The sequence below is a fragment of the Camelina sativa genome, chromosome 1 (assembly GCF_030686135.1).
Source record: "Camelina sativa cultivar CO46 ecotype springtype chromosome 1, ASM3068613v1".
Taxonomy (NCBI): Eukaryota; Viridiplantae; Streptophyta; class Magnoliopsida; order Brassicales; family Brassicaceae; genus Camelina; species Camelina sativa.
This window is the reverse complement of record NC_141880.1, coordinates 21,077,817-21,094,542: the sequence shown is the minus strand read 5'-3', so window position 1 is coordinate 21,094,542 and position 16,726 is coordinate 21,077,817.

Below are 16,726 nucleotides of genomic sequence, written 5' to 3'. Positions count from 1 at the left end.
GGAACTTAAATACTTTCTTAGGATAGAAATCTCTCGCTCTCCTGAGGGGTTGTTTCTATCTCAACGAAAGTACACACTTGATCTTTTACATGAGACAGGTAAGATAAGAGCTAAACCGGTGTCAACGCCTCTTGAGGAAGGATATCAGGTCAAGCGAAAGGGGGAGCAGCCAACACCCGGTGCTCCGGTTAACAAGTCACACGAGCCATATGCAGACATAGGACGCTACCAGAGGCTGGTGGGCAAGCTTATCTACCTCACGATCACGAGGCCGGACATATGCTATGCGGTAAACCAAGTCAGCCAACACATGAAGGCTCCAACGAACTTTGATTGGCAAACACTTGAAAGGATTCTATGCTATCTCAAGAGTAGTCCAGGGCGAGGCATTTGGATGGGAAAGAACAACAACACGGAACTTGTCGGCTACTGTGACGCGGACTATGCAGGTGATACAATTGATAGGAGATCCACGACAGGGTATTGCACGTTCGTTGGAGGGAACCTAGTAACATGGAAGTCGAAGAAACAAAAAGTTGTATCTCAATCAAGCGCTGAGTTGGAATATAGAGCTATGAAGAAGCTCACCAACGAGCTCACATGGCTCAAAGGTCTCCTCAAAGATCTTGGAGTGGAGTCTGAGCAACCAATCACTATGCATTGTGACAATAAGGCGGCAATACACATAGCAACCAACTCGGTCTTCCATGAAAGAACCAAACATATTGAGGTAGATTGTCATAAGGTACGAGAGAAGATCGAGGAAGGTGTAGTTTTGCCTTGTTACACGCCAAGCAAGGATCAGTTAGCGGACATCTTCACAAAAGCCACTAGTCCTCAGATTTGCGAATATATCTCCAGCAAACTTGGGCTAGTAGATCCCACACACCCATGAGAAACTCCTCTAATCCGTGGGGATATCACACTCTTTTCCTTAACTTGGTTTTGTCCCATGCGGTTTTTCAAGTTAAGGTTTTTAATGAGGTGATCCCTAACGGGTTCCAAGCTTAGCCGTTTAACTTGGCTAAGCTTGAGGGGGAGTATTGACCATGTACCAGTCAAGTCTTGTCTGTACCGTACGGACGTCCGTACAGTCGTGTGATAAGGCCGAGCCTGTTTGGGACACAAGGAGAGGAGAAGGAACGAAGTCCATCAAAGCCCATCTTGAGATCGAGAATCTTCCATTAGAGCCGTTAGAGAGAAGAAAGAATCGGTCACATGTGAGCAAGTTGACTTAGGAGACGTCACTATCAAGCTTGGGAACGCTTCCCCCTCTCTCTTAATGTCTCTTTCATTTGTTTCTATTTTGGTAAGGAGGTCGCCCTAGTTGGCCTCCCTATTTAAACGTGTAGTCCCATATTGTAACACATACACTTACGGAATCATATCTTTTCTTATTCACATTGCCGACTTCTCTTCTTCATTACTCTCTCTCTCACTTAAAACCTAACAGGAAACAGGCTAAAACCGAGAGAAAACATAGATTCGAAGCAGTAAACAGCTATGTCACTCTTTCTAGGGTCAAAATATGTAACAATACAATGCATTTTACTAATTATAATAGTTTGGGCTGAATTTGGAGTGTTTAGACACCACTTTTACCCATTTTTCTCAAAACAGGCTAAAACCGAGAAAACATTGATTCGAAGCAGTAAATTTATTTGTTACTGTTTCTAGGGTCAGAATGTGTGACAACCCAATGCAATTGACTAATTGTAAGAGTTCGGGTTGAATTTGGAGTGTTTAGACAACACTTAAACCCCTTTTATCCCAAAATAGGCTTAAACCGAGAAAACAGGCTAAAACGGAGAGAAATATTGATTTAAAGCAGTAAACAGCTATGCTACTCTTTCTAGGGTGAAAATATGTAACAATCCAATGCATTAGACTAACTATAAGAGTTTGGGTTGAATTTGGAGTTTTAGACAACACTTAAACCCGTTTTATCCCAAAACAGGCTAAAACCGAGAAAACAGGCTAAAACCGAGAGAAAACATAGATTCAAAGCAGTAAACAGATATGTTACTCTTTCTAGGGTCAAAATATGTAATAATACAATGCATTTTACTAATTATAAGAGTTTGGGTTGAATTTGGAGTGTTTAGACACCACTTTTACCCATTTTTCCCAAAACTGGCTAAAACCGAGAAAACATTGATTCGAAGCTGTAAATGACTTTGTTACTGTTTCCAGGGTCAGAATGTGTGACAACCCAATGCATTTGACTAATTGTAAGAGTTCAGGAGGAATTTGGAGTGTTTAGACAACACTTAAACCCGTTTTATCCTAAAATAGGCTTAAACCGAGAAAACAGGCTAAAACGGAGAGAAACATTGATTTAAAGCAGTAAACAGCTATGTTACTCTTTCTAGGGTAAAAATATGTAACAATCCAATGCATTTGACTAATTATAAGAGTTTGGGTTGAATTTGGAGTGTTTAGACAACACTTAAACCCGTTTTATCCCAAAACAGGCTAAAACCAAGGAAACAGGCTAAAACCGAGAGAAAACATAGATTCGAAGCAGTAACCAGCTATGTCATTCTTTCTAGGGTCAAAATATGTAACAATACAATGCATTTTACTAATTATAAGAGTTTGGGCTGAATTTGGAGTGTTTAGACACCACTTTTACCCATTTTTCCCAAAACAGGCTAAAACCGAGAAAACATTGATTCGAAGCAGTAAATTTATTTGCTACTGTTTCTAGGGTCCGAATGTGTGACAACCCAATGCAATTGACTAATTGTAAGAGTTCGGGATGAATTTGGAGTGTTTAGACAACACTTAAACCCGTTTTATCCCAAAATAGGCTTAAACCGAGAAAACAGGCTAAAATGGAGAGAAACATTGATTTAAAGCAGTAAACAGCTATGTTACTCTTTCTAGGGTAAAAATATGTAACAATCCAATGCATTTGACTAATTTTAAGAGTTTGGGTTGAATTTGGAGTGTTTAGACACCACTTTTACCCATTTTTCCCAAAACTGGCTAAAACCGAGAATACATTGATTCGAAGCTGTAAATTACTTTGTTACTGTTTCTAGGGTGAGAATGTGTGACAACCTAATGCATTTGACTAATTGTAAGATTTCAGGATGAATTTGGAGTGTTTAGACAACACTTAAACCCGTTTAATCCTAAAATAGGCTTAAACCGAGAAAACAGGCTAAAACGGAGAGAAACATTGATTTAAAGCAGTAACCATCTATGTTACTCTTTCTAGGGTAAAAATATGTAACAATCCAATGCATTTGACTAATTATAAGAGTTTGGGTTGAATTTGGAGTTTTAGACAACACTTAAACCCGTTTTATCCCAAAACAGGCTAAAACCAAGGAAACAGGCTAAAACCGAGAGAAAACATAGATTCGAAGCAGTAAACAGCTATGTCACTCTTTCTAGGGTCAAAATATGTAACAATACAATGCATTTTACTAATTATAAGAGTTTGGGTTGAATTTGGAGTGTTTAGACACCACTTTTACCCATTTTTCCCAAAACAGGCTAAAACCGAGAAAACATTGATTCGAAGCAGTAAATTTATTTGCTACTGTTTCTAGGGTCAGAATGTGTGACAACCCAATGCAATTGACTAATTGTAAGAGTTCGGGATGAATTTGGAGTGTTTAGACAACACTTAAACCCGTTTTATCCTAAAATAGGCTTAAACCGAGAAAACAGGCTAAAACGGAGAGAAACATTGATTTAAAGCAGTAAACAGCTATGTTACTCTTTCTAGTGTAAAAATATGTAACAATCCAATGCATTTGACTAATTTTAAGAGTTTGGGTTGAATTTGGAGTTTTAGACAACACTTAAACCCGTTTTATCCCAAAACAGGCTAAAACCAAGGAAACAGGCTAAAACCGAGAGAAAACATAGATTCGAAGCAGTAAACAGCTATGTCACTCTTTCTAGGGTCAAAATATGTAACAATACAATGCATTTTACTAATTATAAGAGTTTGGGCTGAATTTGGAGTGTTTAGACACCACTTTTACCCATTTTTCCCAAAACAGGCTAAAACCAAGAAAACATTGATTCGAAGCAGTAAATTTATTTGCTACTGTTTCTAGGGTCAGAATGTGTGACAACCCAATGCAATTGACTAATTGTAAGAGTTCGGGATGAATTTGGAGTGTTTAGACAACACTTAACCCCCTTTTATCCCAAAATAGGCTTAAACCGAGAAAACAGGCTAAAATGGAGAGAAACATTGATTTAAAGCAGTAAACAGCTATGTTACTCTTTCTAGGGTAAAAATATGTAACAATCCAATGCATTTGACTAATTTTAAGAGTTTGGGTTGAATTTGGAGTGTTTAGACACCACTTTTATCCATTTTTCCCAAAACAGGCTAAAACCGAGAATACATTGATTCGAAGCTGTAAATTACTTTGTTACTGTTTCTAGGGTCAGAATTGTTGGGATTTATGAGACAAAGCTCACAAGAGAGGGTAGACAAACACTTGGTGAATGAATCCCCCTTTACCCACAACAAACTAACTCATTCTCAAGGGGGAGGAGAGAACATCAACTTGTGATGAACTCCCCATAAACAAGCTAGATAGAACCCAAATACTAGAGAGTAAGCGGATCCTAACTAGGAGAAGCACTAGTTTGAGACTTATCCTCTTCTAGTATCACAACACTTAGAGTTTGTGTACTTAGGAGAAGGAGGATTAAGAATCAGTAATCTAGGCTAAGTAAAGCAGTAAATAAGAAGAGTTTAGGTGGATTTGAGAAGAGAATAGGCTGCCTTAAGGGCAGCCCCTAACCGCTAATCCTAAACTCTCTACATTGTTAATATGAAACAAGAACACAAGTATAGAGAGGAAATCGGTTTCTCTTCTATTGAATAATAATGTTATATATTACAAAATGAGAGATTACAATGCTTAATATAGGAGAACAAATGTATATGGCCGTTTGAGATAAATGAGAGGTGAGAGTGACATATAGCCGTTGGTGCACAAGTGGGTGTATGGTGAAAGGGACAGCTCCTTCCCTTGGTTGTCTCATTCTTCACCAACCAAGGTCTCACATGCTTCCTTCCTTCCCTTCTTTTCCCTTTGTGAGACATTTAACTTCTTCTTGGGCCTCTTCTTCTTATAAGGCCTTTACTTCACAATTCTTCTCACATTGCTCTTATGGCCTTGCTGACCACTCTCATTGTTCTCACGGCCCATATGGCCTTACTGGCCACTCTTATTGTGCTCACGGCCTTACTGGCCGCTCCCACACCACTCATGGCCTTACCGGCCACACTTCTTGTACTGGCAGCCTTACCGGCTACTCTCTTCTTCCTTGTGCAGCTCGGCCTCACCGGCCTCCCTCTCTCTTCTCCTTCTTATATACTAATACTCCCCCGCACGTTTGATCTGCAGGGCACCATGGGGACCAAAGATCAAACGTGGACACGTGAGGACTACCTCATTAAAAAACCTTAACAAAGAAAACCACTTGGGAGAAAACTTTGTTAAGTAAAAAGAGTGTAGTCTCCACGGTCCTTGATGTCGCATTGATCTTGGTTTGTCAAGAACCAGCTCTCTTTCTCTTTAAGCCTTTGAACCGCTACACTTCCTTAGCCCTCCTTGCCTTTAGCACATTCCTTATGATCTCCATCCTTGTTCCTTTAGAATTCCTTTGAGGCTCTCATAGTCTCCTTTACCCTTAAACAAGTGATAAAGAAGAAAAGAATAAGTGTTTGCTATGAGGAATATCAAAGAAAATTTCTAAAAGTGTGACAATTTAAGAAGAATCATATTAAAGACTAAAGACTAGTAATGAAGCTAAGGTAATGAATTTATGAATTAAAATAGAGAAGAGTTTAGAGCACAGCCTTTATGGTGTTTTGATGGATAGGAGGGAGAGAGTTGATCACTGTTGCGGTTTGGAATTCCTCCTTGAGACCGCTCCTCTAACCATGGTTTTAAACCCGGTCAGTTTTATTTGTCAGACTGACACATGCCCACTGAATCGGACATAACTTTCGAACGGCTGCTCGGATTGGTATGATTCCACTTCCACTGGCAAGATGACTCTGTGGTCTCGAACTTTAATGAAGAACGCGGAAGCCGAATCGCAGTGGAAGGGTTTCGTCCGAGTCGATCTTTGAGACGCTTCGGCTGAGCTTTAAGTAAAGACTTTTGCTTGTGGCCGAGCAGAATCTGTGAGGTACGGTCTGAAGTCACTTGATCTCCCCCGTAACCTTTACTTGATGATGGGCTGAAACCTCATTACCTCAGTTGAAGCCTTGTGCATCACCGTTCTTGTGCACATCCAATCAACAGTTGAAACCTTGTGCATCACCTTTCCTAAAGACCATTGTGCACATCCGATCAACAACTTGGCACTAACACACATGCTCTTGGACTGATTCATCACCTTCCACCAGCTTAACAAAGACTTGGTGGCCCTTGGTTCTAACTCCAGGCATTGTGCTGCGCTCTCCTCATGGCTATCTTGTAGCCTTCAACCTCGCCACTTCTTCTAGAGATAGCCAGCGAGCTCCACATATCTTCAAGGTTGAAACTGAAACCAAAACTCAATGGGACAGTTTCTAAACAAGAGATTGTGAGAGATTAGAGTATAGAGTATAGACTGAAATTAAATAGAGAATTTAGAGAATTAATAAGAGTATATATGGAGAATAGAAAGTGAGAGTATAAGGGAGAGTATTGGCGGTAGTATAAGATGAATGGAGAGTAGAATAGAGCTCAAGAGTTCCTATGGACAGAGTTAGACTCTGTTTTCTTGAGTTTGCAGAAGCTTTGACAGCCAAGAACAACCAAGAAGACAATCTCTTTTGGTGCTTTAATGGCTGAAACACATGGACCTTATGGAAAATTAGTTTCTCCAAAGGTTTAGGCATATCTCATGGTAGCATCACTTAAACAAAGTGTTCTCCAAGATTAAAAGCCTTCAAGAACCACGAATTAGCATATAGAAGATGCTTTCCATGGTCAAAAATCAAAATAAAAGGAAGAACCACCTTTGGAACAACCTTTTGTCCATTGGTTAAAAGAATGCATCTTGGACCACCTTGAATCTATTTGACCAAGCGGGCCATACATGCTAAAATAAAGTCTCTCTCTTCCTCAAGCTCGAATTTGGACACACCATATGGCCAGAAACAAAGCTTTCTCAACATTGAGATGAAGAAGAAGCGATTTAGCAACTAAAACCTTTAAAGGAAAATTAACTAAAGCAAAATTAAACCTTTAAAGGAAAATTAACTAAATCCTAAGAGAATCCTAAGAAAATCCTAAGAATTTCGTGGCTCATACAAGCACACAAGAACCGTGAATCCTCACCATGAACAAAACAAGTTGCTCAATGGTTCATCACTTCCCCACCATCCCAAATTAAACAAAGCTATTACCAAATCGGTAAAGCTTAAGGATGGGGCTTTTAAACTCGATTTCTCTTCACTCACTTGGTCTACAAATTCTAACAAGACAAGAGACCAAGCTTACTCAACATTGAGCTGTTTAGAGAATCGATTTAACGACAAAAGCCAAAATTAAAGCTTTAAAGAACTAAGCTAAGCGAATTAACACTTAAGCGAAATTTAAAAACTTTAACTTAGCGAATCCAAAGATGAATTGAATTGAGAACGAGTTTGAATCACCAAGAGCAGAACCTGCTCTGATACCATGTTGGGATTTATGAGACAAAGCTCACAAGAGAGGGTAGACAAACACTTGGTGAATGAATCCCCCTTTACCCACAACAAACTAACTCATTCTCAAGGGGGAGGAGAGAACATCAACTTGTGATGAACTCCCCATAAACAAGCTAGATAGAACCCAAATACTAGAGAGTAAGCGGATCCTAACTAGGAGAAGCACTAGTTTGAGACTTATCCTCTTCTAGTATCACAACACTTAGAGTTTGTGTACTTAGGAGAAGGAGGATTAAGAATCAGTAATCTAGGCTAAGTAAAGCAGTAAATAAGAAGAGTTTAGGTGGATTTGAGAAGAGAATAGGCTGCCTTAAGGGCAGCCCCTAACCGCTAATCCTAAACTCTCTACATTGTTAATATGAAACAAGAACACAAGTATAGAGAGGAAATCGGTTTCTCTTCTATTGAATAATAATGTTATATATTACAAAATGAGAGATTACAATGCTTAATATAGGAGAACAAATGTATATGGCCGTTTGAGATAAATGAGAGGTGAGAGTGACATATAGCCGTTGGTGCACAAGTGGGTGTATGGTGAAAGGGACAGCTCCTTCCCTTGGTTGTCTCATTCTTCACCAACCAAGGTCTCACATGCTTCCTTCCTTCCCTTCTTTTCCCTTTGTGAGACATTTAACTTCTTCTTGGGCCTCTTCTTCTTATAAGGCCTTTACTTCACAATTCTTCTCACATTGCTCTTATGGCCTTGCTGACCACTCTCATTGTTCTCACGGCCCATATGGCCTTACTGGCCACTCTTATTGTGCTCACGGCCTTACTGGCCGCTCCCACACCACTCATGTGTTAGAATTTAGAGAGTGAGCTGCAAGATACACTCTACTCCAATATAAACTCACAAGAACACTTAAAGCGGAATTTGTGTGTTCATGTGTAAAGCCTTTAAGATACAACTCAATGAGAGTGTTCTTAAGGTAAAGAAGGAGTTATACACGCCAATATAAGCTGTGTATACTCAAGAATAAGTATGAGAGGCAACAGCACTCTCACACCAAAGATAACCCAATAACCCTTTAGAGTAGTTTAGAGAATAGTGAAGAGTATAGAATGAAAGAAAGGTAGAGACCAAGCATTGCCAAAGCTTGGTCTCTCCATGAGAGTATAGAGACTAGAATCTACCCATTTGAATGTATAAGAAACGATTTTGGTAAAGGGAAAAAAACCCCCCATTGGAGAGCTTATCTTTATTAATGATATGTGTTACTTATTTATACAAGGAGTGAATGGGATATATGTCTCCCTTCTAAACCTAAGTGCAACGGCCACATATACATACACATATATACATTTGAGTGTGTAGAAAGTGACATGAAGAGAGAGGGAAGCTAGTCCCAAGTGTGTGGATAGTGACAGCTCCAAAGTGACCTCTTAAGCCAACATGTGACTCTCCCACTTGTTCCTTCTTTCTCTAATAGCAACTTGTGATCTTTGAATGTTGTTGGACGACCAAGAGTGATAGGGACACCTCCTAAACGGATCTTTAGGTCCCATGTGCCTCCTTGTAACTTGCATTGACTCCAAACTCACATGGGACCACTTTTTGCCGCCCAAACTCTATTTGAATCCTAGGGCCTTCTTCACTCCATTCATTGGCCCTAGGTTTGTACATATTTATCAACATCTTGACCCTACATTTGCACAACTTCATATTCAAGACTAACCCGAAGTTTGCACATTCTTCTTCGGTAGTTTAACATCGGTTTAGCACATCTTGATCTTGATAACTTATGACCCGGATTATGCACACGCTGTGTGGTCTTGATAACTTGACCCGGACTTTGCACATTCCTTTCTTGATGGAGAGTGGCGAGTGAACTCCCGGGTGTGTGACTTCTTCATCCGGTTCAATACTCCCCCTCAAGCTTAAGTGTAGAGAGATCGGAGGTTAAGCTTGAAGCTTCATGAGCCTTCTTTGAACTTCAACATTCTCATTGGATCTTCCTCTCTAATACTCCCCCTCAAGCTTGGGCGGTGGGGACCAAAGACCAAGCTTGCAACACACAAAGAACTACCTCATTAAAAACCTTAGCAAAGAAAACCACTTGGGATAAAACTTTGCCAAGGGAAAAAGAGTATAGCCTTCATGGTTGAATTGTGTAGCTTTGGCCTTGGTTTGAATGTGGGATGTCTTTGGCTTCTTGCTTCTTTCTCTCACACACCATTGCTCCATTATCCAAGTGAACCTCTTCTTCTCATCTATCTTACAAATGGCTTTGTTTCTTTTACACCTTCAACAAAAGATATAAAGAGATTCTTAAGTATAATTGCCATAAGAATAATATTAAGCTTAGATTGAGACATGAGAGAATAAATTGGAAAAAGCTAGCATTTACTAAGTCTAAATTCATTTTAATATATAGCTAAAACTCAGATTTTAAATCATGCAAATTCAATTTTAAATAATGCTAAATCCGGTTTAATATTCAGTTTATAATCTCATAATTCAACAAGATAAACTTCAGATTTTAACCATGAATTTAATTCCTAAGGTCAATTTTTAAAATGACAAATTAAATATTAATAATCTGTTTTAACACAAGGCAATTCTCTAAAACCACAACCTAATATTTGTTCTCTAAATTCAGATTCTAAGCATGACAAATTCACTAAATGCATGACTAATCTGATTCAAATGTGATTAATGAATTAATTATATTGAAAGAGTTAAGGGTTTAGAGATAGCCTTTGTTCTTCTTTGTTGAAATGTGTTGGTTGAGACATTCTTTGCACCACCACTTGAGTTTCTGCCCCATGGGTTCTCTTGTTTGATGACATCTTGATCCCAATTATCTTTATCTTCAAACTGCTTCTATAGCTCCATGAGGGAATTTTACACCTTCCTCCCCCTCAAGATTGACTTGAATGGTGAATGAAAGCCAATCTTGAAGGTTTGTGTAAATCCTACTTCAGCTCAAACAATGGACCAACCAGTCCAGTAAGCACGTCAATGTAGCTTCTTTTGAAGCTTTGTTCGTGTCCATTCAATGGCCACTCGACCCTATACTGATTTCAATGGTCGAGTGCTTCTTCTCAGTCGCGCCAGACTGATATACGTCCACTTAATCGAGCATAACTCGCTAACGGTTGCTCCGATTGGAATGATCTCACCTCCGGTGGACAGACAACTCATTTGTCTACAATTTTTGTGAAGAGCGCGGAAGTTGGAAAAGAGTGGAAGACCTCCGTATGTGTCGAGAACCAATCATGAAGGTTTGTCCACACCCTTCTTGTCACTTCTTTACTGCTCATAAATAAGCACCAAACGTTTTGGAGCTTCTTTGTAGTATCTTTAGAGCTTCTCCACAGCTCCACACACTTCATAAAAAAAAAATTGGCTCCTCCCTCTAAGTGTTTACATTCCTTGTAGTCCTTGATGACTTGATTTCTCTTCTTATGGATCCCTTTGCTTTATCTTGTGTTTCTCATTAGAGTGTTCACACATGTCTCCTCTCCTTTAATCCTTCATCATAAGATTTAAAGAAAAAATTTAAAGTACATGTTGTGGGGTATTAAGAAAACACTTGACAAAACTTGAGAGACCAAATGAAGAATTAAGATAACTAAGGTAATGAAAAATACTATATTTATTTTAAGAACAATATTTAAAAAAAAAAAAAAAAAACGAATTTAAAATATTTTTAAAAATATTTTTAAAAACGAATTTAAAATATTTTTTTTAGATAAATATATATAATTAAATAAATTCAAACTTAAAATTCAAAATTTTTAAAACTTGAATTAAGATGAATTTAAATAAATTAAAAAATAGAGTTTAGAGGGTAGCCTTTTAAAGTAGAGATGTGGTTTGAATCATCTTTGGGACCACTCTCTTGACTTGGTCATGGCTTGGGCCATGTCTTGAGTCTTGAGTCTTGAAACCTTGTGCCTAGAAGATCTCAACTAGTGCACATTCAATCAGCTCTTAACAACTTTGACACTACCACACATGCTTTGGAGCTGATTCATCACCTTCCACCAGCTTTCCTCTCCACTAGATCTTCCACCATAGTCAACTCCGGTCTGCTTCCTCCGGTCAGCCTCTCTGGACTGCCATGTTCAATTCATCCGGCTAATTACTGTGGTTGGGGTTGTCTGCGGTCTCTGAAGCTTGATGGCCATTGGTTCTAACTCCAAGCATTGATGATGCGCCGAAATGATGTATGCCCACTGAATCGGGCATAACTTTTTAAAGGTTGCTCGGATTGATATGATTTCACTTCCACTGGAAAGACGACTCTCTCGTCTAGAACTTTTGTGAACAACGCGGAAGCTGAATCGCAGTGGAAGGCTTTCGTACGAGTCGATCTTTGAGACGTTTCGGCAGAGATTTTGCTTGTTGCCGAGAATAGAGTAACCAGAACTTGTAACTTAGTGACCGAAAGTGTTTGTAACCAGAACGAGAGTTTAGTAACCAGAATGAGAGTTTTAGTATCCAAGAGTGAGAGAATTAGTAACCAAGAATGAGAGTTTAGTAACCAAGAGTGAAAGATTTAGTAACCAAGAGTGTATGAGTGTTTGAGTGTTTGAGTGTTTAGTGTTTAGTAAACAGAATGAGCAAAGGAATTGAAGCAGCTCCCCTTTAAGGACTGACTTCAAGACGCCATAAACCTCCAACAAGTAGATTCACAGTTCTCCCTTGTGGATTTCATGGCTACTCCAAACTGAAACTTCAAACTGCCTTGATAACCTCCATATAGAGTATCTACTCCAATGGCTCCAAGAACAGCTTCAAAACGCCATCTTTGTGGCTTCTTTTTGCAGAATTGAATACTAGCAGCTCAGATCTTGAGCCTGCTCTGATACCATGTTAGAATTTAGAGAGTGAGCTGCAAGATACACTCTACTCCAATATAAACTCACAAGAACACTTAAAGCGGAATTTGTGTGTTCATGTGTAAAGCCTTTAAGATACAACTCAATGAGAGTGTTCTTAAGGTAAAGAAGGAGTTATACACGCCAATATAAGCTGTGTATACTCAAGAATAAGTATGAGAGGCAACAGCACTCTCACACCAAAGATAACCCAATAACCCTTTAGAGTAGTTTAGAGAATAGTGAAGAGTATAGAATGAAAGAAAGGTAGAGACCAAGCATTGCCAAAGCTTGGTCTCTCCATGAGAGTATAGAGACTAGAATCTACCCATTTGAATGTATAAGAAACGATTTTGGTAAAGGGAAAAAAACCCCCCATTGGAGAGCTTATCTTTATTAATGATATGTGTTACTTATTTATACAAGGAGTGAATGGGATATATGTCTCCCTTCTAAACCTAAGTGCAACGGCCACATATACATACACATATATACATTTGAGTGTGTAGAAAGTGACATGAAGAGAGAGGGAAGCTAGTCCCAAGTGTGTGGATAGTGACAGCTCCAAAGTGACCTCTTAAGCCAACATGTGACTCTCCCACTTGTTCCTTCTTTCTCTAATAGCAACTTGTGATCTTTGAATGTTGTTGGACGACCAAGAGTGATAGGGACACCTCCTAAACGGATCTTTAGGTCCCATGTGCCTCCTTGTAACTTGCATTGACTCCAAACTCACATGGGACCACTTTTTGCCGCCCAAACTCTATTTGAATCCTAGGGCCTTCTTCACTCCATTCATTGGCCCTAGGTTTGTACATATTTATCAACATCTTGACCCTACATTTGCACAACTTCATATTCAAGACTAACCCGAAGTTTGCACATTCTTCTTCGGTAGTTTAACATCGGTTTAGCACATCTTGATCTTGATAACTTATGACCCGGATTATGCACACGCTGTGTGGTCTTGATAACTTGACCCGGACTTTGCACATTCCTTTCTTGATGGAGAGTGGCGAGTGAACTCCCGGGTGTGTGACTTCTTCATCCGGTTCAATATCATGGCCTTACCGGCCACACTTCTTGTACTGGCAGCCTTACCGGCTACTCTCTTCTTCCTTGTGCAGCTCGGCCTCACCGGCCTCCCTCTCTCTTCTCCTTCTTATATACTAATAAGAATGTGTGACAACCTAATGCATTTGACTAATTGTAAGATTTCAGGATGAATTTGGAGTGTTTAGACAACACTTAAACCCGTTTAATCCTAAAATAGGCTTAAACCGAGAAAACAGGCTAAAACGGAGAGAAACATTGATTTAAAGCAGTAACCATCTATGTTACTCTTTCTAGGGTAAAAATATGTAACAATCCAATGCATTTGACTAATTATAAGAGTTTGGGTTGAATTTGGAGTGTTTAGACAACACTTAAACCCGTTTTATCCCAAAACAGGCTAAAACCAAGGAAACAGGCTAAAACCGAGAGAAAACATAGATTCAAAGCAGTAAACAGATATGTTACTCTTTCTAGGGTCAAAATATGTAATAATACAATGCATTTTACTAATTATAAGAGTTTGGGTTGAATTTGGAGTGTTTAGACACCACTTTTACCCATTTTTCCCAAAACTGGCTAAAACCGAGAAAACATTGATTCGAAGCTGTAAATTACTTTGTTACTGTTTCCAGGGTCAGAATGTGTGACAACCAAATGCATTTGACTAATTGTTAGAGTTCAGGATGAATTTAGAGTGTTTAGACAACACTTAAACCCGTTCTATCCCAAAACAGGCTAAAACCAAGGAAACATGCTAAAACCGAGAGAAAACATAGATTCGAAGCAGTAAACAGCTATGTCACTCTTTCTAGGGTCAAAATATGTAACAATACAATGCATTTTACTAATTATAAGAGTTTGGGCTGAATTTGGAGTGTTTAGACACCACTTTTACCCATTTTTCCCAAAACAGGCTAAAACCGAGAAAACATTGATTCGAAGCAGTAAATTTATTTGCTACTGTTTCTAGGGTCAGAATGTGTGACAACCCAATGCAATTGACTAATTGTAAGAGTTCAGGATGAATTTGGAGTGTTTAGACAACACTTAAACCCGTTTTATCCTAAAATAGGCTTAAACCGAGAAAACAGGCTAAAACGGAGAGAAACATTGATTTAAAGCAGTAAACAGCTATGTTACTCTTTCTAGGGTAAAAATATGTAACAATCCAATGCATTTGACTAATTTTAAGAGTTTGGGTTGAATTTGGAGTGTTTACACACAACTTTTACCCATTTTTCCCAAAACTGGCTAAAACCGAGAATACATGGATTCGAAGCTGTAAATTACTTTGTTACTGTTTCTAGGGTCAGAATGTGTGACAACCTAATGCATTTGACTAATTGTAAGATTTCAGGATGAATTTGGAGTGTTTAGACAACACTTAAACCCGTTTAATCCTTAAATTGGCTTAAACCGAGAAAACAGGCTAAAACGGAGAGAAACATTGATTTAAAGCAGTAAACAGCTATGTTACTCTTTCTAGGGTAAAAATATGTAACAATCCAATGCATTTGACTAATTATAAGAGTTTGGGTTGAATTTGGAGTTTTAGACACCACTTAAACCCGTTTTATCCCAAAACAGGCTAAAACCAAGGAAACAGGCTAAAACCGAGAGAAAACATAGATTCGAAGCAGTAACCAGCTATGTCATTCTTTCTAGGGTCAAAATATGTAACAATACAATGCATTTTAATAATTATAAGAGTTTGGGCTGAATTTGGAGTGTTTAGACACCACTTTTACCCATTTTTCCCAAAACAGGTAAAACCGAGAAAACATTGATTCGAAGCAGTAAATTTATTTGCTACTGTTTCTAGGGTCAGAATGTGTGACAAGCCAATGCATTTGACTAATTGTAAGAGTTTGGGATGAATTTGGAGTGTTTAGACAACACTTAAACCCCTTTTATCCCAAAATAGGCTTAAACCGAGAAAGCAGGCTAAAACGGAGAGAAACATTGATTTAAAGCAGTAAACACCTATGCTACTCTTTCTAGGGTGAAAATATGTAACAATCCAATGCATTAGACTAACTATAAGAGTTTGGGTTGAATTTGGAGTTTTAGACAACACTTAAACCCGTTTTATACCAAAACTGGCTAAAACCGAGAATACATTGATTCGAAGCTGTAAATTACTTTGTTACTGTTTCTAGGGTCAGAATGTGTGACAACCTAATGCATTTGACTAATTGTAAGATTTCAGGATGAATTTGGAGTGTTTAGACAACACTTAAACCCGTTTAATCCTAAAATTGGCTTAAACCGAGAAAACAAGCTAAAACGGAGAGAAACATTGATTTAATGCAGTAACCAGCTATGTTACTCTTTCTAGGGTAAAAATATGTAACAATCCAATGCATTTGACTAATTATAAGAGTTTGGGTTGAATTTGGAGTGTTTAGACAACTCTTAAACCCCTTTTATCCCAAAATAGGCTTAAACCAAGGAAACAGGCTAAAACCGAGAGAAAACATAGATTCGAAGCAATAAACAGCTTTGTCACTCTTTCTAGGGTCAAAATATGTAACAATACAATGCATTTTACTAATTATAAGAGTTTGGGCTGAATTTGGAGTGTTTAGACACCACTTTTACCCATTTTTCCCAAAACAGGCTAAAACCGAGAAAACATTGATTCGAAGCAGTAAATGTATTTGTTACTGTTTCTAGGGTCAGAATGTGTGACAAGCCAATGCAATTGACTAATTGTAAGAGTTTGGGATGAATTTGGAGTGTTTAGACAACACTTAAACCCCTTTTATCCCAAAATAGGCTTAAACCGAGAAAGCAGGCTAAAACGGAGAGAAACATTGATTTAAAGCAGTAAACAGCTATGCTACTCTTTCTAGGGTGAAAATATGTAACAATCCAATGCATTAGACTAACTATAAGAGTTTGGGTTGAATTTGGAGTTTTAGACAACACTTAAACCCGTTTTATACCAAAACAGGCTAAAACCGAGAAAACAGGCTAAAACCGAGAGAAAACATAGATTTGTTGGGATTTCAAGAGAGATGGCTCTTGACAAAGGAGAGACAACTCCCAAGGATTGAATCTCCTTATACCCACAACAAACTAGCTCATTCTCAAGGGGGAAGGAGAGGACATCAACTTGTGATGAACTCCCCACAAACAACCTCAATA